This window comes from Lissotriton vulgaris, chromosome 8 (assembly GCF_964263255.1).
Source record: "Lissotriton vulgaris chromosome 8, aLisVul1.2, whole genome shotgun sequence".
NCBI classification, from domain to species: domain Eukaryota; kingdom Metazoa; phylum Chordata; class Amphibia; order Caudata; family Salamandridae; genus Lissotriton; species Lissotriton vulgaris.
The window spans coordinates 45,401,602-45,418,868 of record NC_141696.1 but is presented as its reverse complement, the minus strand read 5'-3'; the positions used below and the strand labels follow the sequence as shown (position 1 = coordinate 45,418,868).

Below are 17,267 nucleotides of genomic sequence, written 5' to 3'. Positions count from 1 at the left end.
TTTTCCAACACCTGCGGAGTTTGGCTCAATCTGCCTGACCGAACAAACCGAGGTCTGCTTTGGGATTATAAGAAATACCTGGAAGTTAGTACGCTAGTTAAACATGTGCAGCCATGTTGTAGATGCCTTTGTTGTCATTTCTGACCCCAGTAGAGCGCTGTGTCAGCTGAGTCTGCTACAAAGGAGGGCATAAATACCAGAACCACAATCCTGGCAGAAGTTTAGATTCTGACGTAGGCTTTGTCTCGGCTGAGGCAATGTTTGCTGTCATCACCACTACCTAAGAAGTGACATGTCTTGGTCAAATTGAGCAATGGAATTGGTTTCTTATGGCCCTGACCTCCCATTAAAGAAATAATTCACATTCTTCGCATGGATGTCGATTCACCAAAATGCCAGGGCTAACGGAAATGACACCATATGCCCCTTTCACACCAATTTGTGCCATGGCACCGAATGATGGAGGGAATCTGAATGAATGAAAGATTCATGCACAGTCAAGAGATCTGGGTTCAGTTTATTGTTCTTTTGCTCACTATGCCCCACCCCAGTTTGGACCAGTCATATGCATATCAATCTTGACGCTGTGCCTCACAGGAAAAGTACAGCCCGAACTGCCAGGACAGGTCCTACCTGCTTATGAGACAATCATCCTGGGACAGTTTTGAGGGTAACACCCCTCATCTAAACTGGAATTGCTTGGCATGCAAAAAACAATGGAATCAATCAATCAATCAATCAATCAGTGGATTTGTAAAGCGCGCTACTCACCCGTGAGGGTCTCAAGGCGCTGTGGGGAGGAAGTGCTGCTTCTGCTCGAAAAAACAGGTCTTGAGGAGTCTCCTGAAGGACAGCAGGTCCTGGGTCTGCCGCAGATGGGTAGGGAGGGTGTTCCAGGTCTTGGCGGCGAGGAAGGAGAAGGATCTGCAGTGGCGTCACTAGGGTTGGTGTCACCCAGTGCTAGTAACTCATGGTGTCACCCCCTCACGACTTACCGCATTGACCTCCTTCGCTCCGAGTCCGCCAAGAAGGTAGGCCAACACAGTCATGCATCAGATCTTCCAAATACACAGTGCTACCTTGGGCCCACCATCTTTTTTTCATTCTATATCTGATTTATCTAAGGGGATTCCCTAAGCAGAAGAAACCCTGGAGCACATACGATAATAGATTAGATACAAAGCTAGGTGCTGCTCCCGACAGAGATGCTTCATATAGCGATAGCGAACACCAGGCAGCTCTTAAAGTAAATCGCTCCCTGACACGTCTTTAAAGATTCCTTCCTTTTTTATAGCTGTGACTGTCTTGGGCTGGCCTTGGGGACTGGGAGTCTAATGCAATTGCGATGCGATCTGATTGTGTTTGTGTGCCACATACTGTCCTGCCTAGTGTCACACATCACGCGTCACACTAACGCATTTTAAGTCCCAATACCGCATAACCGCATGTAAAAATATTGTCACACAAATCAGCGAACTAAAAGTATATTACCTGAATTCTTGCTTTTTTGAGTAGAATATTTTGTGAGGTTCCAGGTGGCACACAGCAGCCAATGCGAGTTCTGTTATTTTTGGTGGGACTGGATTGGACTGTTTTGTTTGCGTAACGTAGCGCACGCTGAGCTGGCTACCTCCCCCGGCACTAATTGGTGAGTAGCAGTGCGCACGGGCGTTCAGCTCTAGGCCTGCCCACACAACGACGTTTACTACTGACAGGCAGTGTTAATGCTGCTAAAGGAAGAAGTTCAGCTGTGCCTCGTGCATAGCTGCCAAGGTTTCAGGTTGCCCATGTGTGACATTTTCATGATTTCAGTGAAATTAAGAGTGACATTCAATGACTAGGAGTGACACTTTCTCACGAGCAAAATCAAGAAATGAAGACGAGGGAAAAACATAAGAAATTGCACCCATATTAGCAGTAGATTATGGATTTGTAACTAGCTATGAAGGAAAGCATGCTTTTTTTCAAAGCAGGGACAGAGGATTTTCTACATTTGTTTCAATGTCTAGTGCATTCACGCTGGTTAAGCATTACTCTGCTTCTCTGGACCTGAAGAATTAGGGAGAATGGTACACTGCCTGCCCCATTTATGCGGTTTCTTTACTGTTGAACATTTTTTTTTACATCTGCCTAACGGTACAACTTCTGATCTCACTCAGTCGGACTGATCTCATTTTCATTATTTTCATTATAGTTAGCGGGTTACAGCTCCTTTAGGCCTCTGTAATAGGAAACGATTGTGTTAACTGGGAATGTGTTCTGATCATTTAGAATCTTTGTTATCGATTGCTTTTTTAAACCAGAACCCCATTTTATAAGAGACTGTGATAAATCAATGCAGGATCGATAATTTTAACTTCGAATGCCTCTTCATTTAGGCAATTTTACACAAGTGATGTGAAGCACTGCATTATAGCGCTACATTTTAGCACTTCATCTCCAAATAGCGATGATAAATCAAACGTGAAATACTCACCACCTTTGAAAGGGGCATGGCGCGCAGTCTTCAAAGCCTTTAGGCCCTCTGCACCTCCTAACACAGCCCCCAGGGAACACCGCCCCCACACACAAGCTTGGGAAGGCAGCAGGTGCCGAGCAGACACTCTTTTCCCTTTAATTTACGGCGGGCCGCTTGCACTATAATAAAGCAAAGCAGCAGAGATGAGACTGCACTGTCTGTTTGCACTACAGTGCAGAGCTGTAGCTGTCTTTGTGTTACACAGCGAGCCAGCGCTGCGTAACCAGAGTGGTGTCACCCCATAATGGGGGTGACACCCGGTGCGGTCCGCACCCCCCGCACCCCCCTAGTGACGCCACTGAGGATCTGCCACCCGATGTTGTTCGTTGGATGTGCGGGCGGTGGCGAGGGAGAAGCTGGCGGAGCGGAGCTGGTGGGCGGGGGTGTAGAAGTTGAGTCTGTTGTTCAGGTAGGCTGATCCGGTGTCGTGGAGTGCTTTGTGTGCGTGGGTGAGAAGCTTGAAGGTGATCCTCTTGTTGACGGGGAGCCAGTGCAGGTCTTTTAGGTGGGAGGTGATGTGGCTGCGTCGAGGGATATTTAGGAGCAGGCGTGCGGAGGCGTTCTGGATGCGTTGCAGCCGTTGTAGGTTTTTGGTCGGGATTCCTGCGTAGAGTGCGTTGCCGTAGTCCAGCCTGCTGCTAACGAGGGCTTGGGTCACTGTTCTTCTGGTTTCGGTCAGGATCCACTTGTAGATCCTGCGGAGCATGCGGAGGGCATTGTAGTGGAGTAGGAGATGGCGGTGACCTGCTTCGACATGGAGAGGGAGGAGTCGAGGATGAATCCTAGGTTGCGTACGTGGTCCGTGGGTGTCGGTGCTGTTCCCAGTGAGGTTGGCCACCAGGAGTCGTCCCAGGCGGCTTCTCCTCATCCACTCGGCGACGGCCTTCATTCCCTCTTGGAGGCTGGTTTTGGCAGTGTGCGGGTCCTTGGTGAGGGAGAGGATGAGTTGGGTGTCGTCGGCGTAGGAGATGATGTTAAGGTCGTGCTGACGGGCCAATTGTGCAAGGGGGGCCATGTAGACATTAAATAGGGTCGGGCTGAGGGATGAGCCCTGGGGTACGCCGCAGATGATGTCAGTGGCTTCGGATCGGAAGGGTGGGAGGCGGATTCTCTGGGTTCTGCCGGAGAGGAAGGATGTGGTCCAGTCCAAGGCCTTCTTCTGGATTCCGGCTTCTTGGAGGCGTGTTCTCAGTGTGCTGTGGCAGACCGTGTCGAAAGCGGCTGATAGGTCCAGGAGGATGAGGGCTGAAGTTTTGCCGTTGTCAAGTTGGCGCCTGATGTAGTTTGTGACGGCTATGAGGGCTGTCTCTGTGCTGTGGTTTCTTCTGAATCCGGACTGGGAAGGGTCTAAGATGTTGTTGTCCTCGAGGTGGCGGGTCAGCTGTGTGTTGGCGATGACCTTCGCTTGAAAAGGGAGCAGGGAGATGGGCCGGAAGTTCTTGAGGTCCTTGGGGTCCGCCTTGGGTTTCTTGAGGAGGGCGTTGATTTTGGCATGCTTCCAGCTTTCCGGGAATGTAGCTGTGTCGAAGGAGATGTTGATGACCTTCCTTAGTTGGGGTGCAATGGTTGCGTCTGCTTTTTTGAAAACATGGTGTGGGCAGGGGTCAAATGGAGACCCTGAGTGGATGGAGTTCATGACCTTGCGTGTTTCGTCGTCGTTGTTGTGCGTCCAGGAGGTCAGCTGGTTGGTGCGGGTGGTAATCGGGGTGGGGTCTGTAGTGGTCTGAGCGGATGAGGTGTTGAGACAGTCGTGGATGTCGGCGATCTTCCAATGGAAGAAGGTGGCAAGTGAGTCACACAGATCTTGCGAGGGCGGGATGTCGTTGGTGTTGGTGCTGGGGTTGGAGAGTTCCTTCACTATGTTGAGGAGCTCTTTGCTGTCGTGTGCGTTGTTATCCAGGCGTGCTTTGAAGGAGGATCTCTTGGCTGTTCTGATGAGGTGGTGATGTCTGCAGATGGCGCCCTTGTGGGCTGCATGGCTGTCTGGTGTGTGGTCGTGGAGCCATTTCTTCTCCAGCTTCCGGCTTGTCCGTTTGGAGTTCTTCGGTGAACCAGGCGGCTTTCTTGCTGGGGTGGTTGATGGAGGGTTTCTTGAGCGGGGCGAGAGTGTTGGCGCAGTCGTCGATCTAGTCTGAGGTTGCGGGCGGCGGCATCTGGGTCGGTGGGGTCGGTGGGTGGGTTCTGGGCGAGGGTGGAGGTCAGTTGGGCCTCGGTGACTTTGCCCCAGCAGCGGCGAGGCAGCTGTTGGATGCGGTGGGCATGGGTGGGTTCGGTGACGAACTGTTTGAGACCGAGGTTGGCGATCAGGGTGGCGGAGTTGGCGTTGTTGTTGTTGTTCTCGAGGTGGAAGTTCAGGTCCCCGAGGAGGATGTAGTCCATGGAGTCGAGTGCGTGGGTGCTGGTGAGGTCTGTGATGGAGTCGCTGACCAGGGCCCGTGGTCCGGGGGGTCTGTAGACGAGTGTTCCTCTGAGGGTGGTGTTGGGGTCGTTGTGGATCCGGAAGTGGAGGTGTTCGGCGGAGTTGAGGCAGTTGCCTGTGAGGGTGTGGACATGGAGGGTGGACTTGTGGACGATGGCTATTCCTCCTCCGATTCCGTTGGTGCGGTCTCTGCGGGAGATCTTGTAGCCGTCCGGGATGGCTATGCCGATGTCCGGTGCCGAGGAGTCGTTCCACCAGGTCTTGGTCAGGGGCGGAGGAGTCGAGCAGGTCCCAGAGCTTGATGGTGTGTTTGCATGCGGAGTGAGTGTTGAGAAGTATGCAGCGCAGGTGGTTGGGTTTGATCCTCGGAGGTTTGGTTGTTCTGTCGCAGGTGAAGTTGCAGGTGTGGCAGGAGAACAGTCCGTGGGTGCGTTTCGGGGTGGCTTGGAAGCAGTGGTGGTCTCGGGCTCTGTTGAGAGCGTGGAATGTGTTAGCGTCGTATCGGAGTCTGGCGTCGTGGCGTGTGCAGGGTCCAGGGGTTTAACCCAGATCTGTGTATGGGGTTGAATGTTTGATTGGTTAAATAATTCCATTGTCACGGTCCTAAAAGGTTCACTCAAGGACTTACACCTCGAAGGGGCTTGGCACACGAACACCCCTTTTTCTGGCTTCAAAAAGGCAGTAAACAGCGCAACCAAACAAATTTCACAGCTAATGGATAAAACTGCATTCTCAAAGAAAAAACACGCTTGGGCAGTGATTAGTTCTTATCAGTCGCTCAAACCACAACCATACTTGTTAGATCACTTCTCACAACATAAAAAGCATTATCTGACCATGTTACGGATGGGGTCATTCCCCACGAAGGACCTAACCCCGAAATGGAAACAAGTATGGTCAACAAAAGAATGCCGGCTGTGTGGACAAGGAGAAGAGAGCCTCTTACATCTCCTATGCATCTGCCCCACACTTCTAGAAATTCGGAAAAGGGTCCTCCGCAAGTTGCTGATAAAAAATCAGCTACGGACATGCAGAGCAGCAGTCATACATTGTCTTGGAGGCCACTCCATTGAACTTTCTTGCAAAGCCATTATGCTTTGGAAAATGGCAGCCAAAGAATTAGACAACAAACAAGAATGAACTGGAGTGGTTCAGTTAAGACCGCTCGGACCCTTGTTCTTCTCCTGCATTAACATAAAATCTGGGCCCCTGGTGTACAGTACCGCCTCTCTCTGTTCAAAACTTCTTTGAACATGAAAGTTTTAGCTAATGTACTATCTATGGACGATTATCCAGGTCACGACAGCATTGTGTTTTTATTTCTTTTCTGTTAGCTCCTTTTTAGCCCTCAACAAATTTATCTAATTATGCATTTTTTTTTTTAACATGTTGGTATCATTGAACTTCTTCCACTCTTTTATGATTTTTAACGAGATCAAATAAAAGTATTTTTGACTGACTGACTGACCCGCTGATTGGTTCAGCATTCCGTCCATCATCTGTTCTTTTTGCTTTTCACAGGTGCGAGAAAAAATCCTAGGACATCTAAGAATATGTGTGAACAAACAAGTCAAACCAGTGATCAAGAAGGAATAATCAAAAAATTAACAAATTTGTATAAAAAGTATATTTTTTATTCAATATAATTAAAAATCATATTGTGAATGACCAAGAGGGCCAAACCATATGATGGGTGTTAAAAATTCATTAATTACATACAGTTCTAATAAACACATAGCATAAAACTCATATTCAATACAGTGAAGTTTATCGACAAAAACATATATATAGTAACATAGGTATTGAAAAAAAGCATAAAAACTCGACGCGCGTTTCGGCAGAGGACCGCCTTCTTCAGGAGACACAGATTAAATCCTGAAATACATTCATAAAGGAAGAATAGAAAATGTGTTATCTATACATTCATGATTTTGTGTCAACATATCAGCGAATATATAACAAAGTGTAGAAGGCAAAAAACCTATTTACTGTTACCAACATATTACAACGACATTCCTTACTTTAAAACTGACCTTGACTAGCGATTTGTTCACTCAAAGCCAATGATTGGCAGAATACTATCTAGCGATTGTACAGTATCTGACTCAGCAGAAGATAATCATGAATAAGTCATTGAGAACAAGCCCCGTCATGTAAAAACACCTAATGGAAATTCTATACTCAGACTGGTGTTCACTCAATTCGCAGTATACAAGATTGGATGTTGTCATTTAAGATGGTGGACATTGCAAGCATATTTGGTCACGTGGCTCTCATTACATATCTAAAGATGGTCGTGATGTAACATAACATAACACTCAATAGATGGCAGTATACTTACAACAATGGAGACTCTATCCATGCAATAAGATAACGGAAGGTGAAATCTTCATATGTTTTTGATGAACATATAATTATTGATTGATAGGATTCCTAATAATGAAAATAACCATCGTAAGTGGTGTGAACCTAGGACAAGTTTATCTAAGGTCAAACACAATGGGTCAAACACTCTGCACAAGACATGTGGGTAGTCCTGCAAGCACAGAAAAGATCAATAAAACAGTGAGCAGGGAATGGATGGAGTTCTCAATATAGTAGACCCTGCACGCAACAACAATGTTAATTAAAAGATATTGGGCAGAGTCATGACTATTCGGTGCCCATGGTTGTATATTTACCTGATCTATGTGTAAGTATCCTAAACGCTGGTAACGGTCGTATAATCAAACGATGTCTCGGACAGGGGCAGTCAGCTCATTCCTGTTCAAGGTATGCACTATTAAGATCTCAAACGTAATCTCACAGCTACTGAATGAATGGAAGCCATAGGAAAAAAAGGAAGGAAAGGGACCAAATTTACTGGAAAAATAGTTGATCTGTGATGAACACACATCTATATATGGCCAGAAATAAACGATATTTAGATAATGCGGGCACATGATTCATAAGTGCCATCTCCGTACCTGAATATTCCCAGATGGAGTATGCGAAATATGATGTAGAATGGTTAATCTTTAGAAAAACGTTAATGGCCGTTTTGTTGGTATTTCATGCCGGATGCAAGGGAATATGGGCTAGAAGATATAAAGAAGAATACGGGCTTACTAATAGTGGATAATAAATTCAGTCTCAGTAGTTATCTCCATCTATTTAGTTAATGCTAGAAAATTCATTATAAATATCTCAATTACCTTATTTTAGAATAACATAGCGGTATGTAGTATCACGCTTTATGCAAGTCGACTGATGATGGCGCTTGTTGTAGAAATTAAAAGAGGCTCTGAAAATAGAGTCACGATAAGGAATTAGTATTGTTAAAATCTCACTATTGATAAAAAGCGAGATAGTATATATAATATCATGGATTCTCGGTGTACCCAGCGTGCCCAACGCAGCGAGGTTCTTACCGTGAATCAATTGGTAGAGGACGAACAGCAAGATGGTGCTGCTCCGACGTTCGTGGTGTGGGGACCCGTCCTCCACGTAAACAGAAGATAGCCACCGGATAGTTAATTCCTTATTTAAAGAGAATGTTTGGCGCGAAATAAGCCGGCAGCACTCGTGGTGCCTGACGATCTCGAAATAGGACTGATGGGACTAATAGTGGATAATAAATTCAGTCTCAGTAGTTATCTCCATCTATTTAGTTAATAACCTCGCTGCGTTGGGCATGCTGGGTACACCGAGAATCCATGATATTATATATACTATCTTTTTATCAATAGTGAGATTTTAACAATACTAATTCCTTATCGTGACTCTATTTTCAGAGCCTCTTTTAATTTCTACAACAAGCGCCATCATCAGTCGCCTTGCATAAAGCGTGATACTACATACCGCTATGTTATTCTAAAATAAGGTAATTGAGATATTTATAATGAATTTTCTAGCATTAACTAAATAGATGGAGATAACTACTGAGACTGAATTTATTATCCACTATTAGTAAGCCCGTATTCTTCTTTATATCTTCTAGCCCATATTCCCTTGCATCCGGCATGAAATACCAACAAAACGGCCATTAACGTTTTTCTAAAGATTAACCATTCTACATCATATTTCGCATACTCCATCTGGGAATATTCAGGTACGGAGATGGCACTTATGAATCATGTGCCCGCATTATGCCTTATCTAAATATCGTTTATTTCTGGCCATATATAGATGTGTGTTCATCACAGATCAACTATTTTTCCAGTAAATTTGGTCCCTTTCCTTCCTTTTTTTCCTATGGCTTCCATTCATTCAGTAGCTGTGAGATTACGTTTGAGATCTTAATAGTGCATACCTTGAACAGGAATGAGCTGACTGCCCCTGTCCGAGACATCGTTTGATTATACGACCGTTACCAGCGTTTAGGATACTTACACATAGATCAGGTAAATATACAACCATGGGCACCGAATAGTCATGACTCTGCCCAATATCTTTTAATTAACATTGTTGTTGCGTGCAGGGTCTACTATATTGAGAACTCCATCCATTCCCTGCTCACTGTTTTATTGATCTTTTCTGTGCTTGCAGGACTACCCACATGTCTTGTGCAGAGTGTTTGACCCATTGTGTTTGACCTTAGATAAACTTGTCCTAGGTTCACACCACTTACGATGGTTATTTTCATTATTAGGAATCCTATCAATCAATAATTATATGTTCATCAAAAACATATGAAGATTTCACCTTCCGTTATCTTATTGCATGGATAGAGTCTCCATTGTTGTAAGTATACTGCCATCTATTGAGTGTTATGTTATGTTACATCACGACCATCTTTAGATATGTAATGAGAGCCACGTGACCAAATATGCTTGCAATGTCCACCATCTTAAATGACAACATCCAATCTTGTATACTGCGAATTGAGTGAACACCAGTCTGAGTATAGAATTTCCATTAGGTGTTTTTACATGACGGGGCTTGTTCTCAATGACTTATTCATGATTATCTTCTGCTGAGTCAGATACTGTACAATCGCTAGATAGTATTCTGCCAATCATTGGCTTTGAGTGAACAAATCGCTAGTCAAGGTCAGTTTTAAAGTAAGGAATGTCGTTGTAATATGTTGGTAACAGTAAATAGTTTTTTTTTGCCTTCTACACTTTGTTATATATTCGCTGATATGTTGACACAAAATCATGAATGTATAGATAACACATTTTCTATTCTTCCTTTATGAATGTATTTCAGGATTTAATCTGTGTCTCCTGAAGAAGGCGGTCCTCTGCCGAAACGCGCGTCGAGTTTTTATGCTTTTTTTCAATACCTATGTTACTATATATATGTTTTTGTCGATAAACTTCACTGTATTGAATATGAGTTTTATGCTATGTGTTTATTAGAACTGTATGTAATTAATGAATTTTTAACACCCATAATATGGTTTGGCCCTCTTGGTCATTCACAATATGATTTTTAATTATATTGATTAAAAAATATACTTTTTATACAAATTTGTTAATTTTTTGATTATTCCTTCTTGATCACTGGTTTGACTTGTTTGTTCACACATATTCTTAGATGTCCTAGGATTTTTTCTCGCACCTGTTGCTACCCTGCCCTAGGAGTCTATAGATCTATACTACCCAGGGGGTCCTTGTTACTTTCACCTTTTTGCTTTTCACACCATTAACATCACTGGAAATGAAATCATAGTACCCTTGTTTTGATGATTTAAAAGAAACTGATGTCACATTACATCTAGGATGTGACACTGTTAATGTTAAGAAAGGAACAATAAGTACAGGTTGAATGAAAAGACAGCAGTTATGGAGCAGATTCATGCCTAATGTAGTTACTTCTAGATTGTAACCTGAGCGCCACCAAGATATGGCAACGGTCAAGCCACCACCTACCAAGGTAATACTGTCATATGCAATTATGGTCTACAGTGCTCGAGCACATTCATTGTGTGCTTGTGCATCCATCAGCGTCGCTTTCCTTCCCAAAGCAGCATTTTCCTTACCTACTTGGCATTCATAACAAAAATGGTCTGAAATGTAAATCCTGTTCTATTTTAATGTGAATCTGCTGTATTTTGGATTTGATAAGGTTAACATTGGTGTATGTGATGTATCATTTAAGAAAGAATATCAGTCAATCAAACAGCATTCGTAAACGCAACGCTGTCCCCCTTAGGGGTTATCTAAGCGCCGTTTCTCCATCAAAGAGCCAGGTCTTGAGTCTTTTCTGAAGTCTGCCAGTGAGGGGGCTGTACGCAGCTTGGAGGCGTCTTGGCAGTGATGTAGGAAAAGAAGCAGCCGCCACTTCAGCTGCGATGGTTGTGGTGGTGTGTGTGCAAGGGCGATTGAAGAGGAGTGCAGGTGTATAGAGGGTTGGTGAAATTTCCGTTGATGGTTTATGTAAGCAGGTCCTAGGTTGTGGAGGGCTTTGTTGGTGTGTGTGAGGACCTTAAGCTGTCATCTCTTATGAACTTATAATCAACTTATAATCGTTCCTTCTCAGGAATGGCACCCAGGATATGGAATGCCCTGCCACCAGAAATTAGACGAAACCCTTCCTCCCTATCCTTCAAAATGGAAGTAAAAGGCATCCTCATGACAAAATTTACATAAACACTGCTTGACTTGACAGCTTTATTCCACTCATTATGACTTGTTCATCATTTATGCTCTACCATCATCCTTCAATACCGACCGGTTTCGGTCCTGCACCTTTTTTGACTCTCCCTTCCACCTATGTTTATCCTTGCTGCCAATCTACATGGTCCTGCTGACCCATATTGTTTGATTTAGCCTGTGTCTCGTGTATTAAGCTTTTTGACTTCACTCTTACGTTCCTGCTGATTTTTACCGTTTTGATATTCCTATACACATGTATTGCAATACGCTCTCTTATAGTCATAATGTTCGATCTGTGCCCTGTTCCTTTATTTAGCTTTTTGAGTTGATTCCTATGGTCCTGCTTATTTTTATTGAGTTGCTATACCGATACACATTTACTGTAAAGCCTTCTGATACCCGGAAGGGTCTTGTTCGCGCTATATATAAAACTCTCAAAATAAATAAATAAATAAATAAATCTCCTCAAGATGGGGAGCCAGTAAAATACCAGAATCACTCTAGCATTCTCTAGATTCCAGTCCATTGAAACTGTCTTCTATGAGCACCCATAGACAATATTTTTTTCAAAATCTTGTATTTTCAGTGATATGACCACCGAAGGCCCTGATTTTATATTTAAAAAAAAAACTTTGGCCTATACCATTTCCTGCTGAAAGGCAATATTCCCCTCCATGTGTTCCCATCCCTGGCGTGTCACGCAGTTTGGTGCTTACTTTCACTCCATGTTAAACAACAGTGGATGTTACAGCACCCAGGCTGATGTGCTGCATAGCTAAATACACATAAGGTCCCGAAGGCGAGACCGATTGCATTGCAAATGCTTGTTTTAGGACTTGTACCCGGCAGATCTCTCATAATGGGGGGCTGAAGACACCCTAGCAGGGGCGCACATCCCTCCCCGGACAGAGAGGCCAGAGGAGCCCTGTCTCTGGCCCCTGAGCATGGATGAATGGAATCAACATGCTACCCGGTCAGGGGGTGCGATGTAGAGCGTCTCACTCCAGTGACCCCACTGCTCTCTGAAGGGGAAGGGTAGACACTAGGGTGCAGTGAGAGAACCAACAGGGGATGGAATTTAAACCGCTTCCCTCGTCGGCAATAAACTTTCCATGACCCTGAGAGGAGCACAGACTGCCCTTCTGTCCCGATACCTTCTCTAAACATCCGGTGCAATCCCCCGCCCCCTTTCCCCAGCCTCCCCCCACCACACCCACCCCGCCCCCGCCACACCGGGCACATCGGGATGCAATTAATCCCAAATGTGTGGGCGTGCACTCACTGGCAACGGTTAAAAGGCGAAACAATGCTTTCTGTTGCCTCGGGGTTAATGATTCACGGAGCCGTCTCTCCCTTCCACGGCTGTCACCTGTGCAGAGCAGAGACAGCCGCTGACAGGTGAGCCAGCGGTCTCTGATCTCACCCATGCATCCCTGCTCGCCTCACCCGCGCAGAGCTGTGCAGACTAGAGCTGTGCTACCGAGCTGTGCCACCGGCTCCTGTGAAGGAACTCCCCATCAGAGCTGTGCATGCAGAGAGAGCTGTGCAGAGCTGTGCCACCGAGCTCCAGTGAAGGAACTCCCCGTCAGAGCTGTGCCACCGGGCTCCTGTGAAGGGACTTCCCACCAGAGCTGTGCAGAGCTGTGCCACCGAGCTCCAGTGAAGGAACTCCCCGTCAGAGCTGTGCCACCGGGCTCCTGTGAAGGGACTTCCCACCAGAGCTGTGCAGAGCTGTGCCACCGAGCTGTGCAGAACTGTGCCACCGAGCTCCTGTGAAGGGACTCCCCATCAGAGCTGTGCAGAGCTGTGCCACCGAGCTGTGCAGAACTGTGCCACCGAGCTCCTGTGAAGGGACTCCCCATCAGAGCTGTGCAGAGCTGTGCCACCGAGCTGTGCAGAACTGTGCCACCGAGCTCCTGTGAAGGAACTCCCCGTCAGAGCTGTGCAGAGCTGTGCCACCGGGCTCCTGTGAAGGGACTTCCCATCAAAGCTGTGCAGAGCTGTGCCACCGAGCTGTGCAGAACTGTGCCACCGAGCTCCAGTGAAGGAACTCCCCGTCAGAGCTGTGCCACCGGGCTCATGTGAAGGGACTTCCCACCAGAGCTGTGCAGAGCTGTGCCACCGAGCTGTGCAGAACTGTGCCACCGAGCTCTTGTGAAGGAACTCCCCGTCAGAGCTGTGCAGAGCTGTGCCACCGGGCTCCTGTGAAGGGACTCCCCACCAAAGATGTGCAGAGCTGTGCCACCGAGCTGTGCAGAACTGTGCCACCGAGCTCCTGTGAAGGAACTCCCCGTCAGAGCTGTGCAGAGCTGTGCCACCGGGCTCCTGTGAAGGGACTCCCCATCAGAGCTGTGCAGAGCTGTGCCACCGAGCTGTGCAGAGCTGTGCCACCGGGCTGTGCAGATCTGTGCCACCGGGCTTTGCTGAGCTGTGCAGAGCAGTGCCACCGGGCTCCTGTGAAGGGACTCCCCATCAAAGCTGTGCAGAGCTGTGCCACCGAGCTGTGCAGAACTGTGCCACCAGGCTCATGTGAAGGGACTCCCCATCAGAGCTGTGCAGAGCTGTGCAGAGCTGTGCCACCGAGCTGTGCAGAGCTGTGCCATAGGGCTGTGCAGAGCTGTGCCACCGGGCTGTGCTGAGCTGTGCAGAGCAGTGCCACAGGGCTCCTGTGAAGGGACTCCCCATCAGAGCTGTGCCACCGAGCTGTGCAGAACTGTGCCACCAGGCTCTTGTGAAGGAACTCTCAGTCAGAGCTGTGCCACCGGGCTCCTGTGAAGGGACTCCCCATCAGAGCTGTGCAGAGCTGTGCCGCCGTGCTCCTGTGAATGAACAGTGCCGAGCTGTGCCGAGCTGTGCCGAGCTGTGCAGAGCTGTGCAGAGCTGTGCCACCGGGCTCCTGTGAACGGACCCCCCATCAGAGCTGTGCGAAAGCTTCGTGAGGACCGAGAGCGCTCCAGAGACGGCTCCTGCTTCACGTCCCATCCCAGGTGACAGCCTCCTCTGCTCTCTCACTGTCCTCTTTCTGGGGGGGGGGGGCTCTCTCAGGGGCACAGGGTTGTTCTAAGGCGTGGGCAAAGTGGGCTCTGGCCCAGGGCGCCAGCCTCTCAGGGCGCCCCTGATACAGCCCCATCTGTTCTTCAGAGAGTCTTGCTCTGATGTCCTTTAATAAGTCTTACATTGATTGCTTTAAATATCGTTTCCTTTCATTTATTTTTAAGGTGGGTGACGTGTGAGTCTTTTACAGACATTTTGCAGAGAAAGTGTGCTTGTGTTTCATGCAACGACCATAAACATTTTATTTTGGAACAGGACTGGACCTCAGACATGAGACATGGGTGTCACAGAGATGACTTGCAGTAACATGAGTGAGCTGCTGTGTTAAAATATTGAAAATGCAAATCACTGTCCACGAATATGAGATGTAAACACGTGTAGGATTTGGATGAGTGTTCGGTGCACGGACACCTACCCGTCCAAAGAGGGCACAAAAGAGCTGAAACTGGATCAAAAATACGTTAGGCCCGGGGTCCCCAAAATCCTTAGGATGTCCCTGTTGGGCGCTGTCTCTTTAATCTGCTCTCCCCAGGCGGTGCACTCTTTTACATGCGCCCTGAAGCTGGAGCTCTCCTATTATCCCATGGCTCTTGAAGTTGAAAAGCGCCGCTCTCTGGGGCAGATTTACAAGCCCCTTGCGCCACCCGTACGTCACTTTTCCATGGTAAAAATGACGCAAAAGTGGCGCAATGGGCTTGTAAATAAGCCCCTCTGTGCGCATCCGTAGGCGCTAGGTACGGAGGGCTGGGGTGTCTTGGGCCCCACCTATAATCCATGATAGGTGTCCAAGTGTGGGGTCTGGTCTGTTTACATCCCCTGTGCTGCAGCCCCCTCCATCCTTCAGACAGACAGGGGTGGAAGAGCCTCAGCATTTCTAACGGGGCTGGGGCGGGTGTAAGAGACATGCGAGGAGCACTTCAAAGCCTTCAGCACCGAGCACTTAAGGCAGAAGAACATTGCATCCCTCACGCCTTCAGCACTGAGCACTTAAGGCAGAAGAGCATTGAATCCCTCACGCCTTTAGCACTGAGCACTTAAGGCAGCAGTACATTGCATCCCTCACGCCTTCAGCACTGAGCACTTAAGGCAGAAGAGCATTGAATCCCTCACGCCTTTAGCACTGAGCACTTAAGGCAGCAGTACATTGCATCCCTCACGCCTTCAGCACCGAGCACTTAAGGCAGAAGAACATTGCATCCCTCACGCCTTCAGCACCGAGCACTTAAGGTAGAAGAACATTGCATCCCTCACGCCTTCAGCACCGAGCACTTAAGGCAGAAGAACATTGCATCCCTCACGCCTTCAGCACCGAGCACTTAAGGCAGAAGAGCATTGCATCCCTCATGCCTTCAGCACTGAGCACTTAAGGCAGAAGAGCATTGCATCCCTCACACTGTCAGCACTGAGCACTTAAGGCAGAAGAGCATTGCATCCATCACGCCTTCAGCACCGAGCACTTAAGGCAGAAGAGCATTGCATCCCTCATGCCTTCAGCACCGAGCCCTTAAGGCAGAAGAACATTGCATCCCTCACGCCTTCAGCACCGAGCACTTAAGGCAGAAGAGCATTGCATCCCTCACGCCTTCAGCACCGAGCACTTAAGGCAGAAGAGCATTGTATCCCTCACACTGTCAGCACTGAGCACTTAAGGCAGAAGAGCATTGCATCCCTCACGCCTTCAGCACCGAGCACTTAAGGCAGAAGAACATTGCATCCCTCAAGCCTTCAGCACCGAGCACTTAAGGCAGAAGAACATTGCATCCCTCACGCCTTCAGCACCGAGCACTTAAGGCAGAAGAACATTGCATCCCTCACGCCTTCAGCACTGAGCACTTAAGGCAGAAGAACATTGCATCCCTCACACCTTCAGCATCGAGCACTTGAGGCAGAAGAGAATTGCATCCCTCACGCCTTCAGCATCGAGCACTTAAGGCAGAAGAACATTGCATCCCTCACGCCTTCAGCACTGAGCACTTAAGGCAGAAGAGCATTGAATCCCTCACGCCTTTAGCACTGAGCACTTAAGGCAGCAGTACATTGCATCCCTCACGCCTTCAGCACTGAGCACTTAAGGCAGAAGAGCATTGAATCCCTCACGCCTTTAGCACTGAGCACTTAAGGCAGCAGTACATTGAATCCCTCACGCCTTCAGCACCGAGCACTTAAGGCAGAAGAACATTGCGTCCCTCACGCCTTCAGCACCGAGCACTTAAGGTAGAAGAACATTGCATCCCTCACGCCTTCAGCACCGAGCACTTAAGGCAGAAGAACATTGCATCCCTCATGCCTTCAGCACCGAGCACTTAAGGCAGAAGAGCATTGCATCCCTCACGCCTTCAGCACCGAGCACTTAAGGCAGAAGAGCATTGCATCCCTCACACTGTCAGCACTGAGCACTTAAGGCAGAAGAGCATTGCATCCCTCACGCCTTCAGCACCGAGCACTTAAGGCAGAAGAACATTGCATCCCTCACGCCTTCAGCACCGAGCACTTAAGGCAGAAGAGCATTGCATCCCGCATGCCTTCAGCACCGAGCACTTAAGGCAGAAGAGCATTGTATCCCTCACACTGTCAGCACTGAGCACTTAAGGCAGAAGAGCATTGCATCCCTCACGCCTTCAGCACCGAGCACTTAAGGCAGAAGAACATTGCATCCCTCACGCCTTCAGCACCGAGCACTTAAGGCAGAAGAATA

At 47.6% G+C, this 17,267-nt stretch overlaps 1 protein-coding gene across 1 annotated transcript in view; it reads left to right on the top strand.

The window, feature by feature from the left end:
- Positions 1 to 12,847: 12,847 nt before the first annotated feature.
- LOC147693350 (transient receptor potential cation channel subfamily M member 2-like) overlaps positions 12,848 to 17,267 on the top strand; it is a 1,918,272-nt gene continuing 1,913,852 nt past the window's right edge. Inside the window, exons 1-3 of the mRNA XM_086933680.1 lie at positions 12,848 to 13,004; positions 13,321 to 13,470; positions 14,379 to 14,505. The gene's annotated coding sequence lies outside the window, so the exon portion shown is untranslated. The remainder of the gene's footprint in view (positions 13,005 to 13,320; positions 13,471 to 14,378; positions 14,506 to 17,267) is intronic.